Below are 26,506 nucleotides of genomic sequence, written 5' to 3'. Positions count from 1 at the left end.
AGGAAATTCTGCCATTTGTGGCAACATGGATAAAATGGAGGACATTATGCGAGGTGAAATAAGCCAGACAGAGAAAGACAAAATACTGAATGATCTCATTTACATGTGGAACCCCAAAATGTCAAATTGAGAGAAACAGAGAGTAGAAGGGTGGTTACTAGGTGTTGGTGACAGTGGTGGGTGGGGGCTGCAGGAATCAGAAGATGTTAAAAGTTACAACCTTGCAGCTATGCGATGAATAATTTCTGGTGACTTAGTGTATAGCATAAAGAACTGTAGTTAATAATAAAAATATTCTTGAAATGTTCTAAGAGAGTATATCTTCTGTATCCTCACCACTGCCCCCCTGTTCCCCCACCCACCCTGGCCAAACACACACACACACAAATGGTAACTATATGAGGTGGTGAATATGTTATTAGCTTGAGTGTAGTAATCACTTGACATTGTATATGTATACCAAGCATCACATTTTACTCCTTTAATATGTACAATTTTTACTAGAAAATTATATGTCAACGAAGCTGGAAAAACTATAATATCCATATGCATTTTCTCATCTGCTTTGTAAAATTTCTTGTTATATAAATTCTGATCTTAAGAAAATTTTTATTTATTCTTATACTTCTCAGGAACTGCTGTCCATTGGTGGACATTACAACACTTTTGAGAGTAAAGTCTTAATTTGCCTAATGGCTGCTGTCCTCCAAAACTCTATGACATATCTGTATCAAATACGTGTAGCACAAATATGTATTTATTTTGCCAACAGGCTTCAGGTTGAATAGTCTTACTTTGTCTTTTTGATATGTTCAAATCCTATCTTGAAGCCTTTCTACAAAAAAGGAAAAAGATAGCAAAAAGGAAAAAAGTTTTAATGCCTAGTTATGGCTAGTCTTTTAAATAAAAATGAGGATGTTATAACTCTAAAATAAACATCCGTCTTCGTCTCTTTATGTGAGTTATAGGGGAAGAAAGAAAGAAATATATCTGAATCTGTAAATGAGTCAGAAATGCCCAGAAATATGTTCCATTTCATAATGCCCAGCATTTTTAGAAATCAAATTAGTGAACACCTGCGCCATGGAAGATTTATACATTAGAGTTCATGCGGCAACTACGGTTTCCCTACAATATCAATTTCAAATGACAACCTATGGTTTTGTGCTACAGCATTTGTCTCAGCATTTGTCAGAAGTCATTTCATTTCCTGTGATTCATGTCATTTACACTCTAGTGTATTAGCTGGATATTTTATTGATCCTTGCTCCATCTAATTGTGGCTTTTACAACACAGACAAAAATTCGATTTGGAATATAAGTATTATAATTTACTAACCGGTAATGGTGATGACATTAACAAAATTATGGCTAGGTGGGTTGTAGTATTGAGGTGAGTTAAAAAGAGTTCTGTGATGTTCAACGTCTCTGAAAAAAAAAAAAGAGTTCTGATTTCAGAATAAAAATGTAGTCTTTTTACATATATTCCCATTTTCTTCTGTATGTGAAAATATATAATTAAGAGATTATATAAATGCTCCACAAATCAGAATAGGTCATCACATTTTTATTTTCCTGATTAATTAATAGTTTAAGCAGTATTTACGACATTAGCAGGAAATACAGTATTCATTTATACAATAAATGTTCACTGAGTGACTACTGTGTGGCAGTCATTGGTCTATGCCTGGAACACAATAAACAAAATGTGCAGGAATTTCTGCTTTCGGTTAGCTTACATTCTCCCAGATCTTTCTTTAGAGGCAAACTCATCCTTACATTGTCCAAGAGCTTAATTGCTTTCTCAGTCCAAATATGAGAATGCAGTCCAACTTCTATACCCAAGCAAAAAAACCTTTATTCGTCTAACAATGTTATTAATGCCACTGCTTCTCACTGGCACATGGTAGCTGATAACCCTAGTCCCATTTCAAGAGATGATGTTGATGCCGACTCTGGTTTTGATGCTGGTCAGCTGGACCGGTATTCATTCTGTTCCCACCAAGGAACCAAGTAGACCTTAAAGAGAGGATAACCCAACTCTTTCTGAATTAGACCAAGCCAGGCTGGGCTTTCTATTGCTTAGACTCCCTTAGTCACCCATCCTTAGCCTGTCCCGAGGGGTGAAGCCCAGGAGCACTGTGCTTAGCTTCCTCCCTTTGTAGACCCTAAGCCACTGTCACTTTTTTCTTCTAAGGAATCAGCTTCCTCAAAGATCAAGCAGGCATTCCCTTTCCATCTGGGAAACACAGAGTCTGATTACATCTCTCTTCTTACATAATAGAAGTATCCTCTTCACCCTCCAGAGGGCATTACATTATTCATTCACCCATCCATTCATCTATTCACACACACCTACTCTCTGTCAGACCCTACTCTCAACTCCAACTGCATCCAGGAAGACCCTTTGTCAGGAAACTGCCTTCATACCTGCAAAGGACAACAAGTTCTGATAGTTCTCTCCCTAGGATGAAGAGGGAGGGAATACCTAATAGGACCTTTATCTGGGCATTCATCTTATTACATATGTGAGTATATTATAAACAATAAAAAAACTGATTAATATTTTAAAATATCCAGGTGATAATAAACACTATGACAGTGGAAATTATTATCAATTTATTTGTCAAAAAATCAGGCCACACACAATGGCTCACACCTGTAATCCCAGCACTTTGGGAGGCAATGTGGGTTGATCACCTGAGGTCAGGAGTTCAAGACCAGTCTGGCCAACATGGTGAAACACCATCTTTACTAAAAGAATATAAAAATTAGCTTGATGGCAGATGCCTGTAATCCCAGCTACTTGAAAGGCTCAGGAGGGAGAATCGCTTGAACCAGAGAGGCAGAAGTTGCAGTGAGCCGAGATTGCATCATTGCACTCCAGCCTGGGCAAGAAGAGCAAAACTCTGTCTCAAAAAACAAAACAAAAAAAATCCATGAGTAAGTATGAACTTTAAGGATGATTTTAGGAAGGAAATAGATCTGAATTCTCAAATAAGCCATCTTTGTAACTGTTGGTTTTATTTTTTACTTTTTTCCAAAACCCTGTGTAAACTACCCTCTACCAACATGAAAAAAAATGAACAAACAACAAAGCAATCTAACCAGCCGTAGATATTACTCAGCCATGAAAAGGAACAAAATAATGGCATTTGCAGTGATCTGGAGGAAACTGGAGACCATTGCTTTAAGTGAAGTAACTCAGGAATGAAAAACCAAACATCATATGTTCTCGCTTATAAGTAAGAACTAAGCTGTGAGGCAGCAAAGGCATAAGAATGGCACAATGGATTTGGGGGACTGGGGGCGAATGGTGGGAGGTGGTGAGGAATAAAAGACTACAAAATGGGTACAGTGTATACTGCTCTGTACACTTTGGTGATGAGGGCACAAAAATCACACAAATCGCCACAAAAGAAATTACTTATGTAACCAAACACCACCTGTTCCCAAAAAACCAATGGAAATAAAAAAATAATTAAATCTCATCAGGTATTCACTTCTTAAGATTTCCCACTTAGGACAAATTATTGACTCAGAATGTTAGAAGAGTCCTTAGCCTTAGTAAGATTTACTCTTAGCCCCTGAATCTGAACCTTGGTCACATTTAAGTGGCTATTGGCCTATACTCAGTACCCCCAAGTTCAGACCACTCTCTTCCCCTTGAGTCATCCTCACCCTCATTCAGATTTAATAGCTCTGGCAGCAACAAGCACTTTCACATGGGACTGTGCCATCTGTCTCCTGTAGCTTCAAGCCACTGACACTAAACACTGTGTTTTTGACTTATATAATTCTTCTTTTCAATGACAAGCTCGAAATATGTGAACAGTTTTGAACCCCCATTTTTTCTCTTGCAACTGTCCTCAAATGATATTGAGGACATAAATAAAGCCACTCTTCTGAACATGCCTCAGTTTGTCCCTCTTAAAAAGTAATGCCAATACTCTCCCCCCCATACCACCACCACCCGAGACAGAGTCTCACTCTGTTTCCCAGGCTGGAGTGCAGTGGTGTGACCTTAGCTCACTGCAGCCTCTGCCTCCCAGGTTTAAGCAAGTTTTCTACATCAGCCTCCCAAGTAACTGGAACTACAGCCATGCACCACAACACCTGACTAATTTTTGTATTTGTAGATAGAGATGGGGTTTCACTATATTGGCCAGGATGGTGTTGATCTCCTGACCTCATAATCCACCTGCCTCGGCCCCTCAACGTGTTGGGATTACAGGCATGAGTCACTGTGCCTGGCTTCCAATACTCGTTTTACCCAGAATTTACAGATCCAAGAATTTTCTTTAGGGAAATATTCAAGAATATAATGTTTATGTATAATTGAATCACAGCATTGATTCTAATATTTAAAAATAATAGTGTAGTATACCTATATGTTAAAATTTTAAAGTATATTGAATAGATAACCAAATGTTACTTAACTGAGAAACTGAGATATGTTGTCAAGGGAGAATAAAAGATGATAAAACAAAATGTGACCAGATGAACATATGTATCTATGTGTGTGTGCATACATCTGAAAGAGGATATAACAAAATGTTAACAGTAGAGCTGCCATCCAAGATGGCCAAATAGGAACAGCTCCGGAGTGCTGTTCACAGCGAGAACACAGAGGGTGAGTGATCACTGCATTTCCAAATGAATTTTTACTGCCCACAGACCAGAAGATGCCCAGGCAGAAAAGCACCATGAGTCTCCAGCATGGCTGTTTCAGCCAGAGCAGCGGATCTCCACATGAAAACTCACACAAATCTGGTGGTTGCTTCAACTGGCGCCTGGAATGCCCCATAAAGATCAGCAATCTGAAACACTCTGGATTGAGAGTTTCACAGAAAGCAGAGCTGGACCTGGGATGGTCCAGCTCCATGGGGGAAAGGCATCTGCCATTACCAAAGCAGTCCACCATTACAGAGGCAGACTGCCATTGCCAAGGCAGTTCTAACTATACCTCTATAAACAAAACCACAGGGAAGTTCACATAGCAGCTGGGCAGAGCCCACAGCAGCTCAGCAATGCCTCTGCTGGCAGATTGTGACTAGGCTACTTCCTGGCTGGGCAGTGCATCTCTGAGAAAAGGCAGCAGCATGTCAGGAACTTATAAATAAAGCCCAACCTTCCCAGGACAGAGCACCAGGGAAAAAAAAGGTGGTTATGTGTTCCGCTGCAGCAGACTTAAACATACCTGCCCAGCAGCTCTGAACAGAACAACTGAGCTCACAGCTCAGCACCTGAGCTCCTATAAAAGACAGACTGTCTCCTCAAGCAGCTCCACCACTCCTGTATATCCAAAGAGACACCTCATAAAGGAGAGCTCAGGCTGACATCTGGCAGGTATCCTTCTGGGACAAAGGTAACAGAAGAAAAAACTGGCAGTGACCCTTACTGTTCTGCAGCCACTGCAGGTGATCCTCAGGCAAGCCGGGTCTGGTGTCGACCCCCAGCAGTCCTACAGCAGAGGGACCTGACTGTTACAAGGAAAGCTAAAAAACAAAAAGGAATAACTTCATCATCAACAAAAAGAACGTCCACTCAGAGACCCCATCTGAAAGTCACCAACTACAAAGACCCACAGGTAGATAAACCCACAAAGATAAGAAGAAACCAGAGCAAAAAGGATGAAAACACCCAAAACCAGAACGCCTCTCCTCCTCCAAGGGATCACAACTCCTCACCAGCAAGGGAACAAGACTGGATGGAGAATGAGTCTGATGAATTGGCAGAAACAGTCTTCAGAAAGTGGGTAATAACAAACTTCTCTGAGCTAAAAGAACATGCGCTAACCCAATGCAAAGAAATTAAGAACCTTGAAAAAAGGTTTGATGAAATGCTAACGAGAATAAACAGCTTAGAGAAGAATATAAATGAATTGATGGAGCTGAAAAACACAACACGAGAACGTTATGAGGCATACACAAGTTTCAACAGCCGAATCAACCAAGCAGAAGAACAGATATCAGAGATTGAAGATCAACTCAATGAAATAAAATGAGAAGGCAAGATAAGAGAAAAAACAGTGAAAAGAAATGAACAAAGCCTCCAAGAAATATGGGATTATCTGAAAGACCTAATCTATGTTTGATAGGTGTACCTGAATGTGATGGACAGAATGAATCTAAGCTGGAAAACACTCTTCAGGATATTATCCAATATAACATCCCCAACCTAGCAAGGCAGGCCAATATTCAAGTCCAGGAAATACAGAGAACACCACAGAGATATTCCTCAAGAAAAGCAACCCCAAGGCACATAATCGTCAGATTCACCAGGGTTGAAATGAAGGAAAAAATGCGAAGCACAGCCAGAGAGGAAAGTCAGGTTACCCACAAAGGGAAGCCCATCAGATTCACAGAAGATCTCTCAGCAGAAATCCTACATGCCAGAAGAGAGTGGGGGCCAATATTTAATATCCTTAAAGAAAAGAACTTTCAACCTAGAATTTCATATCCAGCCAAACTAAGCTTCATAAGAGAAGGAGAAATGAAATATTTTACAGACAAACAATTGCTCAGAGATTTCATCACCATCAGGCCTGCCTTACAAGAGCTCCTGAAAGAAGCACTAAACATAGAAAGGAACAACCAGTACCAGCCACTCCAAAAATGTACCAAATGGTAAAAAACATCGACACAATGAAGAAACTGCATCAACTAATGGGCAAAACAACCACCTAGCATCCAAATGGCAGGATCAAATTCACACATAACAATATTAACCTTAAATGTAAATGGGTTAAATGCCCCAATCGAAAGACACAGAATGGCAAATTGGATAAAAAGTTAAAAACCATTGGTGTGCTGTATCCAGGAAACCCATCTTACATGCAAGGGCACACATAGTCTCAAAATAAAGAGATGGAAGAAGATTTACCAAGCAAATGGAGAGCAAAAAAAAGCAGGAGTTGCAATCTTTGTTTCTGAAAAAATAGACTTTAAACCAACAAAGATCAAAAGAGACAAAGAAGTGTATTACATAATGGTAAAAAATCAGTGCAACAAGAAGAGCTAACAATGAGTTCATGTCCTTTGTAGGGACTCGGATGAATCTGGAAACCATCATTCTCAGCAAACTGACACAAGAACAGAAAATCAAACACCACATGTTCTCACTCATAGGCAGGTGTTGAACAATGAGAACACATGGACACAGGGAGGGGAGCACTACACACTGGGGTCTCTTGGGGGGTTTAGGGGAGGGACAGTGAGGGGTAGGGAGTTGGGGAGGGATAACATGGGGAGAAATGCCAGATATAGGTGATGGGGTTGGAGGCAGCAAACCACATTGCCATGTATGTACCTATGTAACAATCCTGCATGATCTGCACATGCACCCCAGAACCTAAAGTGCAATAAAATATATTTTTTAAAAAGTTAATAGTTCTATCCTATCAACACAATTACAGATTATTTTTTACTGATGTATTTTTCTGCGCTTTCTAGATTTTCTACAGTGAAAATATATTACACTGTAATCAATCAATGTTTTTAAGTGTATTGCTAAAATCTGAAAGCAGTTCCCAGATGTGGCCTGATCAACTCCCAAGAGAAGGATTATACCGACTTGCTCACTCAAATTCACTTCTACTAATATTGTTTAACATATTGCTATTTCTGCTGCTACATTACAGATGATTCATTTGAGAATATTCTGCTTTATACCCCTAAGACATTTTCACAAACATTACGGCTAAATCTGTAGCATCTTGTTCTTAAAGATTAGTTTGGGTTTTTTGCCTTGTTTGTTGCAATTTGTAAGTTTCATTCTTAAAATAATTTACCCCGTTCCTGCCACCTCCTATCTCCACCAGTCCCACCAAGCCTCCACGATGCCCAGGATGGGAACATTCAGCTGCAGCTCACCTCAGGACTGTTCTCAGAATCTGGTGAACAGGTGCATGTGGATCTGAGCGAGGTGTTTGCTGCCAAGTTCAACAAACAGAACAACAGAGTAGAGAGTGGTGAGCATGTAAGAGGTAACACTGTCTATATCACACAGAAGGGCTGAAAAGAAATTAAGGCTAACTCAGCAACCTCTGTGGTCAACGCTTGTGAAATTGAACCGTCATCCAGAAGTGTGTTTCCATATGACCAACAAGATAAAAAGGACATGAGCTGTGCTCTATTTTGCAAAACTTGTAACCAATATGCTTCTAGTTGCAGGGGTGGATCACATCATTACTATGGACATGCTTCTCAGATACATGAGACTCTCTTAGGTATCAAAACAAGTTTAAAAATACTCTTGGATACAGAAAATCTCTCTGTATTTTTGTATTGTATTGTTTTGTTTTGAGACAGTCTTGCTCTGTCACCCAGGCAAGAATGCATTGGCACAATCTCAGCTAACTGCAACCTCCACCTCCCAGGTTCAAGCGATTCTCCTGCCTTAAATTCCTGAGTAACTGGGATTATAGGTGCCCACCACCATGCCCAGATAATTTTTTGTATTTTTAGTAAAGACAAGTTTTTGCCATATTGGCCAGGCTGGTCCTGAACTCCCAACTTCAGGTATCCACCCCATTCAGCCTCCCAAAGTGCTGGGATTACAGGAGTAAGCCACCATGCCCAGGAACAGAAAAACCTCTTTTAAACATTCCTACAGATAATCCTAAACTCTAAAGTGGATCCAAGAAAAAAAAATGTATAGAAGGAAAGACCTGTATCATTGCTTTCCCTTGTGCAAGCAGTTCCAAAACTGTTACCTAATGCAGGTAGACAAATTCAAGGATGAATTCACTTTGAGTCACAAAGGGAGAAAGAAAGTCAATGGATGGATATAGTGGTTTTGTTTATTGATATTAAAAGTGTGTGGCTATCCTCGTGAATAAGAAGGCTGACAAATGCAGCCAATATGTCATGCTGTAGACAGGCTATTCTTAGCTGGAATCATGAAAGTTTAAAATATTCTTGTTGGCGAAAATTTCTCTGTCCAGCTATTTTAAGAAGAAATAAGGCTGCCTCAAGCCTGTCAATGTCAAAAATACAGTTTCCAAAGAGACAAAAAGAAAGTTTAAGATTCAGGCTGTTGCTATTTTAATGATCTTGATCAGGTGATCTAGAGCTCACAGAGAGATCTGTGTCTCCCTATGTAGCTACGTCTCACTGTAATACCAAACATTGTGTTTTGAACTATTATATTCTGTGATGTTTTTTGCTTGTTTTTGTTTTGTTATACTTCTAATATTGATTCAACAGTGCTGTTAAACAGAAATACCTTAGACAAATTTAAATTTAACTGACTTTATTTGAGCAGAGGAAAACAAAGCAAAGTAAAACCAAAATGAAAATGACTCACAAATCAGGTGGTCCTCTGAACCAGGGCAGGTTCAGAGAACTCTGACCAATAACATGATCTGACAGCGTTTATAGGAAACGGAATTGCGGTACACAGAAAACTGAATTGGATACGGCTTCATTGGTTAACAGGCTCCTGAGCCTCCTGCAGTAACTAAAGCTGAGCTTCTGAAGTTAAACTTTATATTGGTTTGGTCTGTCAGGCCTACGGCAGGAACCTAGTTTATTTTGATTAACAATACTAAAGTAAAAAAAATTATATATTTTTAATACATGTATATTATTTATATATATATAAAATGTTTGCACACACATATATAATGCTTAATATTTATCTCTATCACATATCTTCTAGAGTTTGGTTCATCTATCATATTAGGACCACTTTCATCTAACTACGTCATTTAGTTTTTTTGAAATTAACCCTCTTAACTCTGTGTCATCCACATTTGGTGAGCGGGTCCTTCATCTCTTCATCCAAATCCCTGATGAACGTATTGAATGGAATATGGGCTACAATAAGACTCTGATGCTTACCAGCAGAAACATATCAGATTAATAATATGGGGTTTGATGTTCAGCCAGAAACTCATCAAGCTAATGGTATTATGATCCAACTCATAATTCTTTCTGTGTGTGACGTCATATAACATCAACAAAAGACTTTACAGATGATATTTGACTTTTTCAAGAAAATTAAAAAGTAATATTTTTGTTTCACACACAAACCAATGAACTCAGAATCGGAAATGTATTAAAATAGAGTTGAACCCTACCTTAAGAGTAAAGGAAACTACAAAATCTTATTTGCATTTACTGTCTTAAGTAGACAGCTACTTCCCCCAATGCATTCCCCTCCTCACCTGACACTTCATCATGGACCCATAGTATTCATTCTGCCCCATAAACAGGTATCAGACTAAAGGGATCAAGTCTTACTCATCTCTATTTTTTCCACAATGCCTCGCATAGAATTTCATACATGATACTGTGGAATTTACTTCATGCCTGCCTTAGTTTAGCATGGTCCTACCAAAACGGAAGCTTCTGCCATACTGCCCATCCCATTACAAGTCCAGCAGTCACTCGAGTCTACTATTTCTTACGGTATTGCAGAAAGGAGCCTACGTCTAGGTTTGCCAGAATATGTGTCATGCTCAAGCCATGGCGCAGAACACAGATTCCCTCTTAACTAGATGATGAGGTAACTGGCCAATAATACCTCTGGGTGTAGGCAGGGATACGTTGCTACCACTAGGTAATCAATATCTTAGTCGTTGATATTAGCTGTTAAGGACTTTGAATGAAGCATGATCCTCCGTTTAATAATAACTAATGACTGTTTGCTGAGGACAGCTGGCCCAGCTAGGTCATCTCTGAGCCACAGGTTTGAACACACAAAGGACATACCCATTCCAGGTCATCAAACACTCTCAGACCTCTCAGGGGCACGAATCCAGGCTCTATCCAGCCAAGCCCATCCTTTTGCTGACTTCCTCCCACCTTTAGTGTCTCTTCCTGCTCTGCCCAAACTCTCACTATCCCTCCCATGCAAAAGACTTCATTCTCATTCTGTTTCTTTCTTTTCTCACAACAGAACTCACTGTGGCCTCCTTCCCCCCACAAATATTAGAAGCAACACAGAATGCATTTATCCTTTTCTAAGGTACAGAACTCATATTTTTAGAAAAATTCTCCTGTCTATACACTCCAGTGGATAAAAGATATCCTTCATATGTATTTAAGGAATTTCCATATTCCGTGAGTATTCTTCTGAATGCCTCAGGAACAAATACTTGAGTTTTTACATCAAAACATAAGATGAGTCTATGCTGCACACAAAACACAAATTAAATAAATGTTTGCTCAGTGAATCAATGACTTTATATAACACTTTATATAAGATGTCATATTGTATAAAATCATTGCATAAGGTGCTTCAGATATTAAAAGATACTGGAAGATATTTTATAGACATTGTGCATGTATATTTTATACAAGATATTTATATCATCCTTTATATAAGCTATTTTGGATCTGGTACATTAAGAGGCCTATGGATGGGAGTGTAAGCATGGTATACTGCCAAATACTTCTCAGAAAAGAAGAGCAGAAACATCGGGACCTAGACAGCAGAGAAATAAATTCAAGGAGTCCTGTTCTTCAATAAGCCAGGAAGTTGAGGCAGGTGAATGAGGTTCAGGCAGAGAGCATAAGGTTAGCAAGAGATTGGTGCAAACATCCGAAAACAATGTGTGAGTGTGGGGAAAAGATTCAGAAGAACTAGAAATCAAGTATTGGGTCTAAGCCTGAAATACCGCCTCTGAATCCTGCGGCTGAAAACAAGTGCGCGAGAGACACCTAGTGTTCAAGCGCGTAAATGATGCTCCGCCAAAGTGGCGTTTCCTTTGCTTTCCTGGAGCCACCTGCGAAGAACCGCCGCGCCCCTCAGCTAAGTACAACACTCACCTGTGTACCCAGTAGATACGAATCGCTGTATTAGACATTAAGGACTTCAGAGAAGTCTTTAACCCATTTCGTAGCCCACCCACTCTTTTTAGATAGACGGAAATGGAATTCCTTATATAGTTATGGGAAAATGAAGGGCCATTTCATTACGAAGTAGGTTTTTGGAAACGTTACCACTGTAGTTTGATTTTCACCTTCTTAAGCTGGTTTCCACTCTCTCGAGAGCAAAACAAAATGTCAGTGCAGTTAAAAACATGGGATGTTCCAGGAGCAAAAAGTCTTGGTGCAAGTAGATTGCTTTCTGGACAACTAATACCAAGATCTCATAGTTATTGAGTTCTATGTATGTACTAAACTTTGGACGAAAGACACGTCAAATATTACCTCGATTGCTGACCGGAGTCCTGCCGTTCAGGCATTATTATGCAGAGATTCTATGAGGAAACTAAAATTTGGAGGCTGTGAGTGATTGACCCAGACACATCTCTAAATTGTAGCTTTAAATCCAAGACTGTCTTCCAAAACTCACATGCTTCCCACATGCCTCACTGCCTCTCAGGCATGCATACGTCCCAGCTGAATCTATCATATCAGCATAGAAAATTGGTGTAAAAGAAATATTTCACCATGAACATTTCATTAGTTCTTTATTAGAGAGTAATGTTTCTCATTTAGACTTATGCAAGTCATTCCACTTGATTTCTTACACTCTAAATCAGTGTATACCAAACATCATTTTAATCGCTTTTATGATTTTTGAGCATATATTTTTAAACTCATTTCAAGTAAAATATTTAATATTTCCTCTCAAACAAAGCTCCCTAATTTTCCAAAGAGGAATTAAGTTAATTTACATCACCTAAAGAAACAGCAATATTCATGGCACAACCAGGCCAAAAATAGATATTATTTTTAGAGTGTGTATGCAGATTATCCTGACAGCAATAACTATGCACACACTGAGAATGACCCTACAAAGAATGTGTGTTCAGAGTTCTGAGCTATGGAATCTGGAAGTGGCCAACCCAGAGGTTCACTTCTTTCCTGTGAAATCTCAGGCCCATCCCTTGGAATATAGGATGAACAGGGGATCGGGGCCTTTTGTTTTGAGTTAGATGGAGGTTACTATGTGGAAGGTACTAGGTGGAGGGTGCTAAGTGGAGGGTGCTAGGTGGAAGGTGCTAGGTGGAGGGTGCTAAGTGGAGGGTGCTAGGTGGAAGGTGCTAGGTGGAAGGTGCTGGGTGGAGGGTGCTAGGTGGAGGGTGCTGGGTGGAGGGTGCTAGGTGAAGGGTGCTGGGTGGAGGGTGCTAGATGGAGGGTGCTAGGTGGAGGGTGCTAAGTGAAAATGCTGTTTAAATTGCTGCTTTTTATAAACAGCAGCAGTTCTCCTGCCAGCCTGCCTCCACTGAACCACCCCTGTCTTTAAGTTCCCCTAATAAACTCTATGCGTCATTCACTGTCTCCAGGTCTCTTCTTTGGCCTCTCAGACACAGTACCATCCCTAGTGGAGTCAGTAGGGGTCTAGTACAACAATTGCCAAGCCCAGCCAGGAGGTCAGAGAATATCCCATGAGCACCAAAAGGATGGGATCAGGAAGGGGAGGTCCTCAGGGGAAATCTCAGGCTGGCCATCCACATCCATGTGGGGCCCAATAGATGGGTGGGGTGGGGCCCACTGCATGAGTGTGAGGACACTCTGAAAATGCCAAAGGGTCTGGACGAGCTGTGGCTGGGGGTGAATCCAAAGAAGTGAAAGTCAGATGCCCAAGCCATCACATCCACACTTGGCTGGCCGCTCCTGACTGCACTCCAAGCAGCCAGAGACTGAGTTTAGGCTACAGGTAAGGGTGATCAGTTATAATGGTGAGGCTAGAAAGAAATACCAGATTAGCTTGGGCTAAAACATTAGAGACCTTACTGCCCTGCCCTTGGGCACAGGAGGACAAAAGATAGACTCTGGTTTGTCAGGTGGGTCATTCAAAGAGTCGCCAGCTGCCACATCAACAAGTCAGGGCTATTATGACTAAACAATTCTGGGACCCTAAGTCCTGGAACCCCATAGAGAGCAATTGTGGGAAGGACAGTGGGGATTGGGACAAGTCCATGGAGTTTCCTGGACTCTCTGCATGTCCAGTTGGCACCATCAAGATAAAAGAAGACCAACTGTGCATGCAGGGAGTAGCCCAAGACTTGCCCCCACCTGAAAGACTGCAGTGAACCCCAGTGCAGGATTATACCACTCTGGAATTGGCAGAGCTGGGAAATAGGCTCAGATAGAAAGGGAGAGCGTCGATTGCGGGATGGATTCTCTGTCTATGGGATATGAAGGCAGAGGATATGCTACTCTCCAGACTTGAGAGGACCGAAATGGCATCTGTCACAAACCACCCAGCCCTGAGGCAGGCCTCCATGGCACCAATAATGAGGATCAGGCCCCTCCTTACCTGAGCATTTGTGGGCTGCCAAGCGGTGACAGCAGACACAGAGCTGCAAGTTGAGGCCTTGGCTAAGCCGATGGCCGCAGCCTTCAGTGATACCTGCCATGCTGTTACTCTGCTCACTGAAGAAACCACCCAAACTGGATGCATTACTTTGCAAAGCTGTATGGCCCTGGTCATCTTAACAGCCATCCAAGGTACAACTTGTGTGTTAATTAAAACTAAATGTTATGTATATATCCCTGATTACTCCCACAGTGTAACCCAGGCCATGCAGTCCCTAAGTACCTATATGTCTGCTACAGAATCTGTCTTTTTTTCAAGATGGCGGATAGGAGGCAGAGTTAGCATGCCTCTCCCACCTGGAAGGACAGAACAGTGGGTAGAGATTAACACTGTGAATTTCTTTTTTCAAAAACTGCCGCAAAAACTTACCAGGAAAACCAAAAGAATCCACAGATCCTTTGAAAGAAGTGGCAGGCTGTAGTCTACTCCATGAGACAGGCGGAAAACTAAGTTCCCAGATTGTTAGAGGGGAGAGTCTGCCTCCATGCTCACATCCCCACCAAGGAATCTGAAAATCCAGGCCACAGAAGTCCTTAAACCTACCCAGACCTGGAATGGAACAGGGAAGCAGCATGCAATACACAAGTAGAAGCAGCAGCAGAAACTATCTTCTAGGCATTTCCAGTCTCCAGCATGAGCCCAAGGAAGACATTACTTACCAAATCTCAGAGGGGGCCTCAGGGAAGTCAGCCAACAAGCTTAGGGAAGAGTTGCAGGGTGAAAGAAGCTCCCAGCTGAATTTTGTAACATAATCTAAAGTGGGGATGAACTCCCTTGAACAGAACCCACAGTGGGGTGGTGAGTGGGAAGTGTGCTACAGACACAATCGCAGAGCTGGTCTCCCAGCCTTGCCAGCACACATGGAGGAGCATTGCCTCAAAGCTGTGGTTTCTATCTCTGTGGGAAGTTTATGGCCTAGGGCAGGTCTGAATTGTGTGGACAGATCTGGATATAAACCCAGCCTGTTACTGCAGCTCTGCAGGAGCAAGACCAGCCTCTCCAACTGCATGGGAGCTGGGTAAGGCTTACCGCTGCCCATGACTCCCACTCCTTTGTGAACTCTTCTGTGCAGCAGAGGCATTTTACTCTCCCCTCTGGAACATTGCCCCAGTGGCCTGAGAATGACTCTCCATCCCTCATAGGAGCTATGGCCTGCCCAACACAGGAGACTCTGAACTCAGACCCACCTAACCCTGCCCCCACCTGGAGGCATTTCTCCACCAGCTCTGGTAGCTTAACACAAAGGACACAAACTTTTGGGAGCTTTATGACCCCACTCGTCTCCTGAGAAACCAGAATACTTCCCCTGGGCAACTTAGGGCAAGCTCAAATCCCACTGCTACTACTGCAGCTGGTGCTCTCTTGCAAGCTGGAAGCCAACCAACTCAGGACATTACAGCACCTCTAGCTAGAACAGCACTGCACCCAGGAAAGATGAAATGGCTGCATGATCTCAGCTACCACCACTGCCTGTAGCACCCTGGCTAACCAGAGTTCCTGAGTCTGACAATGTCATGAATTCACTACCAGTATAACCAGCATTTGAGAAAGCCAGCACACAAAGTCTGTCTCAAACCAAGGAATCCCACAAAGTCTATGTCACTGCCCTGCCACCTTTGTCAGAGCAAGTGCTGGTATCCACTGCTGGGACACTTGAAGACAAGTCACATGACTGGATCTTTTGTAGATATTCCCCAGCACCGGCAGAGAACCTGGTAGCCCCATTGGGTTACCAGACCCAGAAGGGCAGTAACAATCATTGTAGTCTGTCTCTCAGGAAGTCCCATTCCTAGGATGTGGGGGACACCACATCAGGGAAACACCCTGTGGGATAAAAGAAGCTGAATGTCAGGCCTTGAGTCCTACATTGTTCCACTGGTGGAAAGTTTCTTACAACAGAGACACAATTGCAGTGCTGGGCACAGTAGGAAAAGCCTGCACCTCTACCCCATCAGGCAAGCCACCTCTGTGATCATAAAGGGTCTTGGAAAAGGGGTCCTTGTTCCCCTAGGCACAATACTGCAGACACAGCTAGGGCTTCTCTCACAGGCATGCAGCATAGATGCTTCTATAGACAGCTGTCTTGGAACAATTCATGTTGATTGTAGCCCCACAGAAGGAGTGCCCAAGAGGAAGAGTCATAATTCCACCTTACTTGGAACATCAACATTTCTACTTGTAACATCAGTATTTTGACAGATAAAAAGAGATGCCTGTCTGATCTGAATAACCAGAACATTAGGACAGGAGCCACACTGTGAGATGGATAGCTTTTCTACTAGCCTGGCAGGAGAGCTAAGGTAGCTCACACCCTTCAACCTGATAAAACCTCAGCACATCTAATTAAGACACATGCATACACAAAAAAAAAAACACACACACACACATACATACACACACACACACTAACTACCACCTTCATCAAGGCTGGAACCTCTTTTCACCATTGGGTATTATATCTACCCACCAGCTTTGACTACAACTGGTGCCCACACAGGGATATTTCCCCTATTTGCCTGAGGCCTGAATCATCAACTCAGTAAATAAAATACTAGGAAAAGATAAATAAATAAATAAATAAATAAATAAATAAAAGTGTATACTATGAGAGAATAAGATAAGCCCCAAGAAATCCTTGCCATTCCAACCCCATAGGAGATGCTGAATTTGCCCACACACCAAGTACATAACTAATACAACCAGCATCTGGGAAAGCCAGCATACGAAGACTCTCTATAACTAAGGAACTCATACAGAGTCTGCACCCCTACAAGCACCAAGAATCAAATTAGTCTGTTATAAGCTGTAAATATTACAGGGGCAAAAAAAAAAGGAAATTTAAAAAAGCAAGCACAGTCCAATCAAAAATAAATTCAAGAACAATGTGAAGAATTAGCCTACCAAAATGAGAAGGAACCAGAAAAGTGATTCTGGTAATATGACAAAATAAGGTTCTATCGTGCCCCAAAAAAATCTCACTAGCTTCCCAGCAATGAATCTAAACCAAGACCAAATCTCTGAAATGCCAGATTAAAAATGTAGAAGGTTAATTATTAAGCTACTTATGGAGATACCAGAGAAAGGTGAAAACTTAAAGTTTTCAAAACTTAAAGTTCTTTTTTAAACAATCCAGAATATAAAGGAAAATTTTCCCAGAGATAGTTATGTTAAAGAAACACCAATCAGGACTTCTGAAAATGAAAGACAGAGAAATTCAAAATGCAGTGGAAAGGTCCAACAAGAGACTAGAAGAACTTGAAGACAAGGCTTCTGAATTAACTCAGTCCAAAAAGACAAATAAAAAAGAATCCAAAAAAATGTACAAAATCTCCAAGGAAAACGGGATTATGTAAAATAGCCAAACCTAAGAATAATTGGTGTTCCTGAAGGAAAAATGAAGTCTAAAAGTTTGGAAAATTTATTTGAGGGAATAGTTGTGGAAATTTTCCTTGGCCTTGCTAAAGAGATACACATTCAAATACAAGAAGCTCAAAGAATTCCTGGGAAATTCATTGCAAAATGATCATCACCAAGGCACATAGTCTCAGGTCATCTAAACTCAAGATGAAGGAAAGACTCTTAAGAGTTATGAAACAAAAGCACCAGGTAAACTACAAAGGAAAACCTATCAGACTAACAGCAGATTTCTCAGCAGAAACCTTACAAGCCAGAAGGGGTTGGGCTCCTCTCTTTAGCCTCCTTAAATAAAATAATTGTCAGCCAAGAATTTTGTATCCAGGAAAATTAAGCTCTATAAATGAAAGAAAGATAAAGTTATTTTTGACAAACAAATGCTTAGGGAATTTTCCACTACCAAGCCAGGACTATAAGGAATGCTAAAAGGAGTTCTAAATCTTAAAGCAACAGCTTGATGTGCACCAAAACAAATCTTTTTAAAGCATCAGTCTCACAGGCCCTATAAAACAATAAGACAATTTAAAAAACAAGGTATCTAGGTAACAACTAACATGATGAATAGAACAGTGCCTCACATCTCAATATTAAAGTTGCATATAAATGGCTTAAATGCTCCACTTAAAACATACAGAATGGCAGAATGGATTAAAAACCACCAACCAAATATCTGCTGTCTCCAAGAGACTTGCCTAATACAAAAGGACTCACATAAACTTAAGGTAAAGAGATGGAAAAATAAATTCCACACAAATGAAAACCCATCCATATTCATATGGAAACAAAAAAAAAGCTCGCATAGCCAAAACAATACTGAGTAAAAAGAATAAATATGAAGACGTCACATTACCTGACTTCAAATTATGCTACAAGGCTCTAGCTACCAATACAGCATGGTACTAATATAAAATAGGCATGAAGACCAGTGGAGCAGAATAGAAAACCCAGAAATAAAGCTAAATGCTTAAAGCCAACTGACCTTATATACAGTATACAAAAACATAAAATGGGGAAGGGACCCCCTATTCAATAAATGGTGTTGGGAAAAGTGGCAGGCCATATGTAGAAGAATGAAAATGGATCCCAATCTCTCATCTTATACAAAAATTAACTCAAAACGGATCAAAGAGTTAAATCTAAGGCCTGAAACCATAAATATTTTAGAAAATAACATCAGAAATACTATTCTAGACATTGGTTTAAGCAAAGAATTCATTACTAAGACCCCAAAAGCAAATGCAATGAAAACAAAGACATATAAATGAGACCTAATTAAACTAAAAAGCTTCTGCACAACAAAAGAAATAGCAAAGAGACAACCCACAGAGTGGGAGAAAATCTTCACAAGCTATACATTCAACAAAGGACTACTATCCCAAATCTACAGGAAACACAAATCAGCAAGGAAAAAAGCAAATAAGTTCATCAAAAAGTGGACAAGGGACATGACTAGACATTTCTCAGAAGATATACAACAGCCAAAAAAACGTGAAAAATGCTGAACATTGCTAATCATCAGGGAAATGCAAATTAAAGCCACAATGAGATGCCACTTTATTATTGAAAGAATGACCATAATGAAAAAGTCAAAAATCAATAGATGTTGGCATGGATGTGGTAAAAAGGGAAAGCTTTCACACTGCTAGTGGGAATGTAAATTAATATAACCACTAAAGAAAAAAGTATGGAGATTCCTTAAAGAACTAAAGTTAGAACTACCATTCAGCAATCCAGCAATCCCAAGAAGTCATTATACGAAAAAGACACATGCACATGTATGTTTATAGCAGCACAATTCACAATTGTAAAGATATGGAACTAACCTAAGTGCCCATCAACCAGTGAGTGGATAAAGAAAATATAGCCTATAGAGAGAGCATAGAATACTACTAAGCCATAAAAAAAGAATGAAATAATGTCTTGTGAAAACTTTGGTGGAGCTGGACCCCATTATTTTAAGTGAAGTAACTCAGGAATAAAAAACCAAATATCATATGTTCTCATTTATAAGTGAGAGATAAGTTATGCGGACACAAAGGCAAAAGAATAATATAATGGATATTGAGGACTCAGGTGGGGAAAAGCTGGGAGGGGAGTAAGAAATAAAAGACGACATACTAGATACAATGTATACTGCCCAGGTAACAGGTACACTAAAATCTCAGAAATCACCCCTAAAAGAACTGATCCATGTAACCAAAACCCCAAAAACTACTGAAAATAAATTTAAAATTTTAAACTAAATAAATAAATGTATTTCCTGTTCAAAAAAGAGCTTTGTCTTTCTTTACCTCCCTGAATATACACAGTTTGCTATGGCATGAGTATTCCCATTGCAATACTCTGTCCCCAAATAAATACCTTTATTTTAGAATAAGGAAAGAAAGCATCTCTGTCTTATGACCTGATGTGGTTTGGCTGTGTCACCACCCAAATCTCATCTTGAATTGTAGCTCCTGTAATTCCCACATGTTGGGGGAGGGACCTGATGAAAGGTGATTGGATCATTGGGACAGGTCTTTCCCTTGCTGTTCTCATGATAGTGAATAAGTCTCACAAGATCTGATGGTTTTATAAAGGGGAGTTCTCACACACACACCCTTTTGCCTGCTGCCATGTAAGATGTGACTTTGCTTCTTCTTTGCCTTCCACCATAATTGTGAGGCCTCACCAGCCATGTGGAACTGTGAGTCCATTAAGCCTCTTTCCTTTATAAATTGCCCAGTCTCAAGTATATCTTTATTAGTAGCATGAGCACAGGCTAATACAGTCCATTGGTACCAGGTAGCAGGCATTCCTGAAAAGCTACCCAAAAATACGGAAGTGACTTTGGATCTGGGTAACAGGCAGAGGCTGGAAGAGTTTGGAGGGCTCAGAAGAAGATAGAAAAATGTGGGAACGTTTGGCTCAGAAGACTGGGAGATGTGGGAAAGTTTGGAACTTCCTAGAGACGTGTTGCATGGCTTTGACTAAAATGCTGATAGTTATAAAGACAATAAGGCCCAGGCTGACAGGGTCTCAGATGGAAATGAGGGACTTTTTGGAAACTGGAGTAAAGGTCAGTCTTTGCTATGCAAAGATACTGGTGGCCTTTTGTCCCTGCCCTAAAGATCTGTGGAACTTTGAAGTTGAGAGAGATGATATACGATAACTGGGGAAAAGAATTTCTAAGCAGTTAAGTGTTCAAGAGGAAGCAGGGCATAAAAGTTTACAAAATTTGCAGCCTAATGATGTAATACAAAAGAAAAACCCATTTTCTGGGGAGAAATTCAAGCCTTCTGCAGAAATTTGCATAAGTAATAAGGAGCTGAATGTTAATCACCAAGACAATGGAGAAAATGTCTCCAGGGCATGTCAGAGACCTTCCTGGCAACCCCTCCTATCACAGGCCCAGAAGCATTGGAGGGAAAAGTGGTTTCATGAACCAGGCCCAGGGCCCCCCTGCTCTGTACAGCCTAGGACTTAGTGCCCTGCATCTCAGCCACTCCAGCTGCTGCTAAAAGGAGCCACGCTACAGCTGGTGCTGGGGATTCAGAAAGTGCAAGTCCCAAGACTTGGCAGCCACAGGCACCATGCAAGTCTGAAATCCAATAGTACAGTCATTAAACATTAAAATTGCAAAACGATCTCCTTGGACTCCATGTCTCATATCTAGGTCACACTGATGCATGAGGTGGGCTCCCATGGCTTTGGGCAGCTCCACCCCTGTGGCTTTACAGGGTATAGCCCTGCTCCCAGCTGCTTTCACAGGCTGGCATTGAGTGTCTTTGACTTTTCTGGGTACACAGTGTAAGCTGTCAGTGGATCTACCAATTTGGAGTCTGGAGGACAGTGGCCCTCTTCTCACAGCTCCATTAGGCAGTGCCCCAGTAGGGACTCTATATGGAGGCTCCAACCTCACATTTCCCTTCCACACAGCCCTTGCAGAGGTTCTACATGAGAGGCTTACCCCTGCAGCAAACTTCTGCCTGGACATCCAGGTGTTTCCCAACATCCTCTATTAACTAGGAAAGGTTCTCAAACTCTAGTTCCTGACTTTGATGCACTGGCAGGCTCAACACCACACAGAAGCTGCCAAGGCTTGAGGCTTTTACCCTCTGAAGCCACAGCCAGGGCTTTACATTGATTGGCCCCTTTCAGCCATGGCTGGAGTGGCTAGGACATAGGACACCAAGTTCCTAGGCTGCACACAGCATGGGGGCCCTGCCACTGTGGCCTCTAGGCCTGTGATGGAATAGGCTGCCGTGGAGGTCTCTGACATGCTATGGAGACATTTTCCCCCTTGTTCTGGTGATTAACATTCAACCCCTCATTACTTATGTAAATTTCTGCAGTCAGCTTGAATTTCTCCTCAGAAAATGGGATTTTCTTTTCTATCACATTGTCAGGCTGCAAATTTCTGAAATTTTATGCTCTGCTTCTCTTATAAAATTGAATGCCTTTAACAGCACCCAAGTCACATCTTGAATGCTTTATTGGTTAGAAATTTCTTCCACTAGATACCCTAAATCATCTCTCTCAAGTTCAAAGTTCCACAAATCTTTAGGGAAGCAGAAAATGATGCCAGTCTCTTTGCTAAAACATAACAAAATTCATCTTTGCTCCAGTTCCCAGGTTCTTCATCTCCATCTGAGACCACCTAAGCCTGGATTTCATTGCCAATATCATCAGCAGCATTTTGGCCAAAGCCATTCAAGTCTCTAGGGAGTTACAAACCCCCCCATATTTTCATGTCTTCTTCTGAGCCCTCCAAACTGTTCCAACCTCTGCTTGTTACCCAGTTCCAGTCACTTACACATTTTGGGGGTATCTTTTTAGCAGCACCCCACTTCTGGTACCAATTTACTTTATTATTCTGCCTTCATGCTGCTGATAAAGATATACCTGAGACTGGGCAATTTACATAAGAAAGAGGTTTAATTGGACTCAGTTTCACATGTTCTGGGGAGGCCTCACGATCATGGTGGAAGGCAAGGAAGAGCAAATCACATCTCACATGGATCGCAACAGGCAAAAAGAGAGCTTGTGCAGAGAAACTCCTGGTTTAAAACCATCAGATCTCATGAAACTCATTCAATATCACAAGAACAGTGCAAGAAAGACCCACATCCATAATTCAAACACCTCCTACTGGTTTCCTCCTATGGCATGTGGGAGCTGTGGGAGGTACAATCCAAGATGAGATTTCAGTGGGGACACAGCCAAACCAAATCACTATGTAACCCAAATGCCACATACAGTGTAAAATAATTGAAGTACTTACTTATTCTAGAAATACTTATGAAGTACCACAGATGTTCCAGGAACTCAGGAAAGCTGTTAGTTCTAAAAAATGAAAGGAAAGAAATTTAAAAAGCATGGGGGCCAAATGCTCTTGGCCCCCAAAATGATTGCTAAAAATCACTGGCAGGAGACAGATTGATTAATGAAAGAAAGGGCATACAAATTTATTTCACAATGTATACAAGGGAGCCTTCAGAATGAAGACCCAATTTCCCAATGAGTTTCAGACACTTATATACCATCCTCAGGCCACTGTGAAAAGCACACTCAGAGGATGGCCAGAAACAGGTAAATCAGGTTTAGTGGCAAGAGGAGCTAAGAGAGAAAGGAAGAAGCTTGGCTAGTAAAGATGGCTTTATTATGTGGATGAAGCCCCCCTCAGAGGGAACAGATGGTAAATGTTTCCTTTCAGACTTTTAAAGGTGTCACACGGTCAATCTCTCCTGGATCCTGGGAAAGGTATAGGAAGGGGAGGGAGGCATGACTACATTAAGGGTGATTCTCTACAAATGCACATATTCCCCACTTAAGACAGTTTTGCAATACCACCTCTGATGGGATGGTTAAGAGGCAACCATTTCAAAATATGTCAAAGAAATATATTTTGGGGTAAAATATTTTAATTTCCTTCAGTCTCCACTTTGCAACTTAAAATAAGTTTCACATATAAAAAGCCAAGATAATAGCTTTGGAGAGATTTGATCAAGAGATTGTTAGATAGAGTTAGAAAAAGGTGTAGAAAGACAAATTGAGATGAATAGAAAGAGCAAATTTAAATATATCTTCCCATACCTTCTTTAGTCAGTCTCTGAGTACTGATAATAGATAAGTTCAGTTAAACAACTGTGTCCCATTCAGGGAGGTGGCATTGCCGACAGGATAGGCCTCTATATATGATGTAGGCAATTAGGTCTCTAATAAAGGCATTTCTATAGAAACAGAAGAAAAAAAACAAAGGTTAATGGATGGAGCAGTCTATAGACTGCTTTCCTAGGGTCTCTGGGACATCTTCAGATTGCAGTGACAATCTGACAAATTCTTCTGGATTGTAGTTCAAACTAGGCATTCAGAGCAACTTCCTGAGAAGCCTGCACATTAGCAGGCAGGCTCAAAGCTTGTTTATATATAAGTTGCTATTATTTTCTCCTAGAGATTAAGTGATATAGCTTCAGTTTGCAGAGCTTTAAGAAAAGCGGAGTTTTAATTTCTAGTGATTTCAAGTTAAAAAAAAAAACTGGAGGACAGAAATTGCAAATTTTAGCTTGGCAACTTGTAGCTAGGAAAATAAAAATTAGGATCCAGTCCAAATGGTTGAAAATAATAAAAACTGAATGTGATGGATGAGGCTAAAATCCGATATAAGTATATCACAGTTTCCTTTGAAACATAATTTTTCTGTCTCTAATCCTCCAACATTACTAAAGACAAAATCATAGTAGGATCAATTTCTTAGCAAAATTAGTCTAGTGTTATTATATTTGGCCTGATTATTTGCATAAGGTTCAGCAAGAATAATTGTTTGTCATATAGGATGTTTTAAATAGGCTTTTCTGGAATCTTTTTTCATAAAGAATCACAAATTAGACATTTAAAAGTCATGAGCACAGCCAAGTACTTATCCCTGCAGATACCTGTATGAACTGAGAAACTTCTCTCTTCTTGAAATCCCAAAATAACTTGGGATTCCAGGGTCTGTCAAAAAGTGACAATCTTTATTTACCACAGGTCAAGAACATGTAAAGAAATCTGTAAAGAAACTATATAGAAACTGTTTGAGGTCAGTTTTTTCAAAGAACTTTTATCATATCTATAAGTCAATCTCAATTCCTCAAAGAAATTTGCTCATATCTGAAAATATACCCTTCCAGTTAAAACCTTGGCAAAAGAACCAGTGCCTCCAACTGTGTCCTGTTACAAAAGAAAACATATCTTACTAAATTTATGCAAATAACTATATTACCATAAGTTAAGAATACTCACAAATAGCTTCCAAATTCTGGAGAAATCAAGTAGGAAGAAAGAAATGTGCTTCAAATGTTGTTCTAGTCAATTGTTAAAAGCTGTAAATAACTCTTCTTGACTCTGTAAAACAAAACAAAAAGAATTAGTAATGTTTCAAACACAAAACATCATAAAAAGATTATTTCAGTCTTCTGTTAGTTCAGTCCATGCAATTGAAATTGAGTCATGGATTCACCTTTCCCTCTACCTAGACAGAGCCAATTTATTGAGACAGGAGAATTGCAATAGAGAAAGAGTAATTCATTCACAGCAGGCTGTGCAGGAGACCAGAATTTTATTATTACTCAAATCAGTCTCCCAAGAAACAAAAACGTGAGATTGGAGTTTTTAAGGATAATTTGGTGGGTAGATGACTGGGAAGTGGGGAGTACTGATAGGTCAGGCTGGCGATGAAATCATAAGGGGTCGAAATGAGTTCTTCTTGCTGACATTCTTTCCTGTATAGGATTGCAGAACTGGTTGAGCCAGATTACTGGTCTGGGCCATATCAGCTGGTGCATCAGAATGCAGGGTCTGCGAAATATCTCAAGCACCAATCTTAGGTTTTACAAGAGTAATGCTTTTCACAGGAGCAATTTGAGCATGTTCAGACTCTTGCAGCCAAAGACTGCATGGCTCCTAAATGGTAATTTCTAATCTTGCAGCTGATTTATTGGTCCTACAGAGGCAGACTATTTCACTGGCAAAAAGGGAGTTTTTTCAGGAAAAGACTATTATCAGTTTTGTTTCAGAGTTAAACTATAAACTAAATCCTTTCGAAGGCTAACTTGACCTACACTCAGGAATGAACAAGAACAGCTTAGAGGTTAGAAGCAAGATGGAGATTAAGTCTGATCTCTTTCACCATCATGATTTCCTCAGTTATAATTTTTGCAAAGGCAGTATCAGTTAGCTCCTGTTCTGCTCAATGTTAGGCCAACAAGCCTCATAAACACATCATGAGTTCTAGATGCTTTTTTCTCTCTTCCAATGGCAGAATTTCTAAGTTATCAGAAACCTGCATTCAAGAGCATCTGTGAAAATCCTTTATAATTAGTTTACATTTAAACTGTCTCTCAAAAAAGATGAAAGTAAAATAATTTTAGATGACAAAAGTATTAGAACAGTCAAACAGTCATGGTAAAAGACACAACTGACCAAGAAATTTGGTTATTTCTGTGGTATATAACAATTTAACATAATAATTATAATTACTACTGATAAAGTATACTAATATGTATCAGAATTACAGGAATCTCACAATTTTGGAACACATGTTAATAACATGTTTACATAAATATAAACCAAAAAAAGTTGAATACAGTTTTATTTTTGACAATGTTTCCTGTATGATTTTAACATATTAATTAAGCTAAATCTCCCTGTCTCAGACTTCTATAAAGTTAATTTTAGGTCAAAAGTTTGAATCTAGGATTTCATTTTATAATACTTGTCAAATATTGAAAGTTTAGAACACTTTATATCACAAAATAGGATCACGAGTCATTGTAAAACAAATCATTCATTT

The 26,506-nt window shown here is 40.3% G+C and overlaps 1 pseudogene; it reads left to right on the top strand.

Moving 5' to 3' along the window:
- LOC108316595 overlaps nt 1–26,506 on the top strand; it is a 34,498-nt pseudogene that overhangs the window by 827 nt on the left and 7,165 nt on the right.

This window comes from Cebus imitator, unplaced genomic scaffold (genome assembly GCF_001604975.1).
Source record: "Cebus imitator isolate Cc_AM_T3 unplaced genomic scaffold, Cebus_imitator-1.0 Scaffold190, whole genome shotgun sequence".
Lineage (NCBI taxonomy): Eukaryota > Metazoa > Chordata > Mammalia > Primates > Cebidae > Cebus > Cebus imitator.
This window is presented reverse-complemented; position numbering and strand designations above follow the sequence as displayed.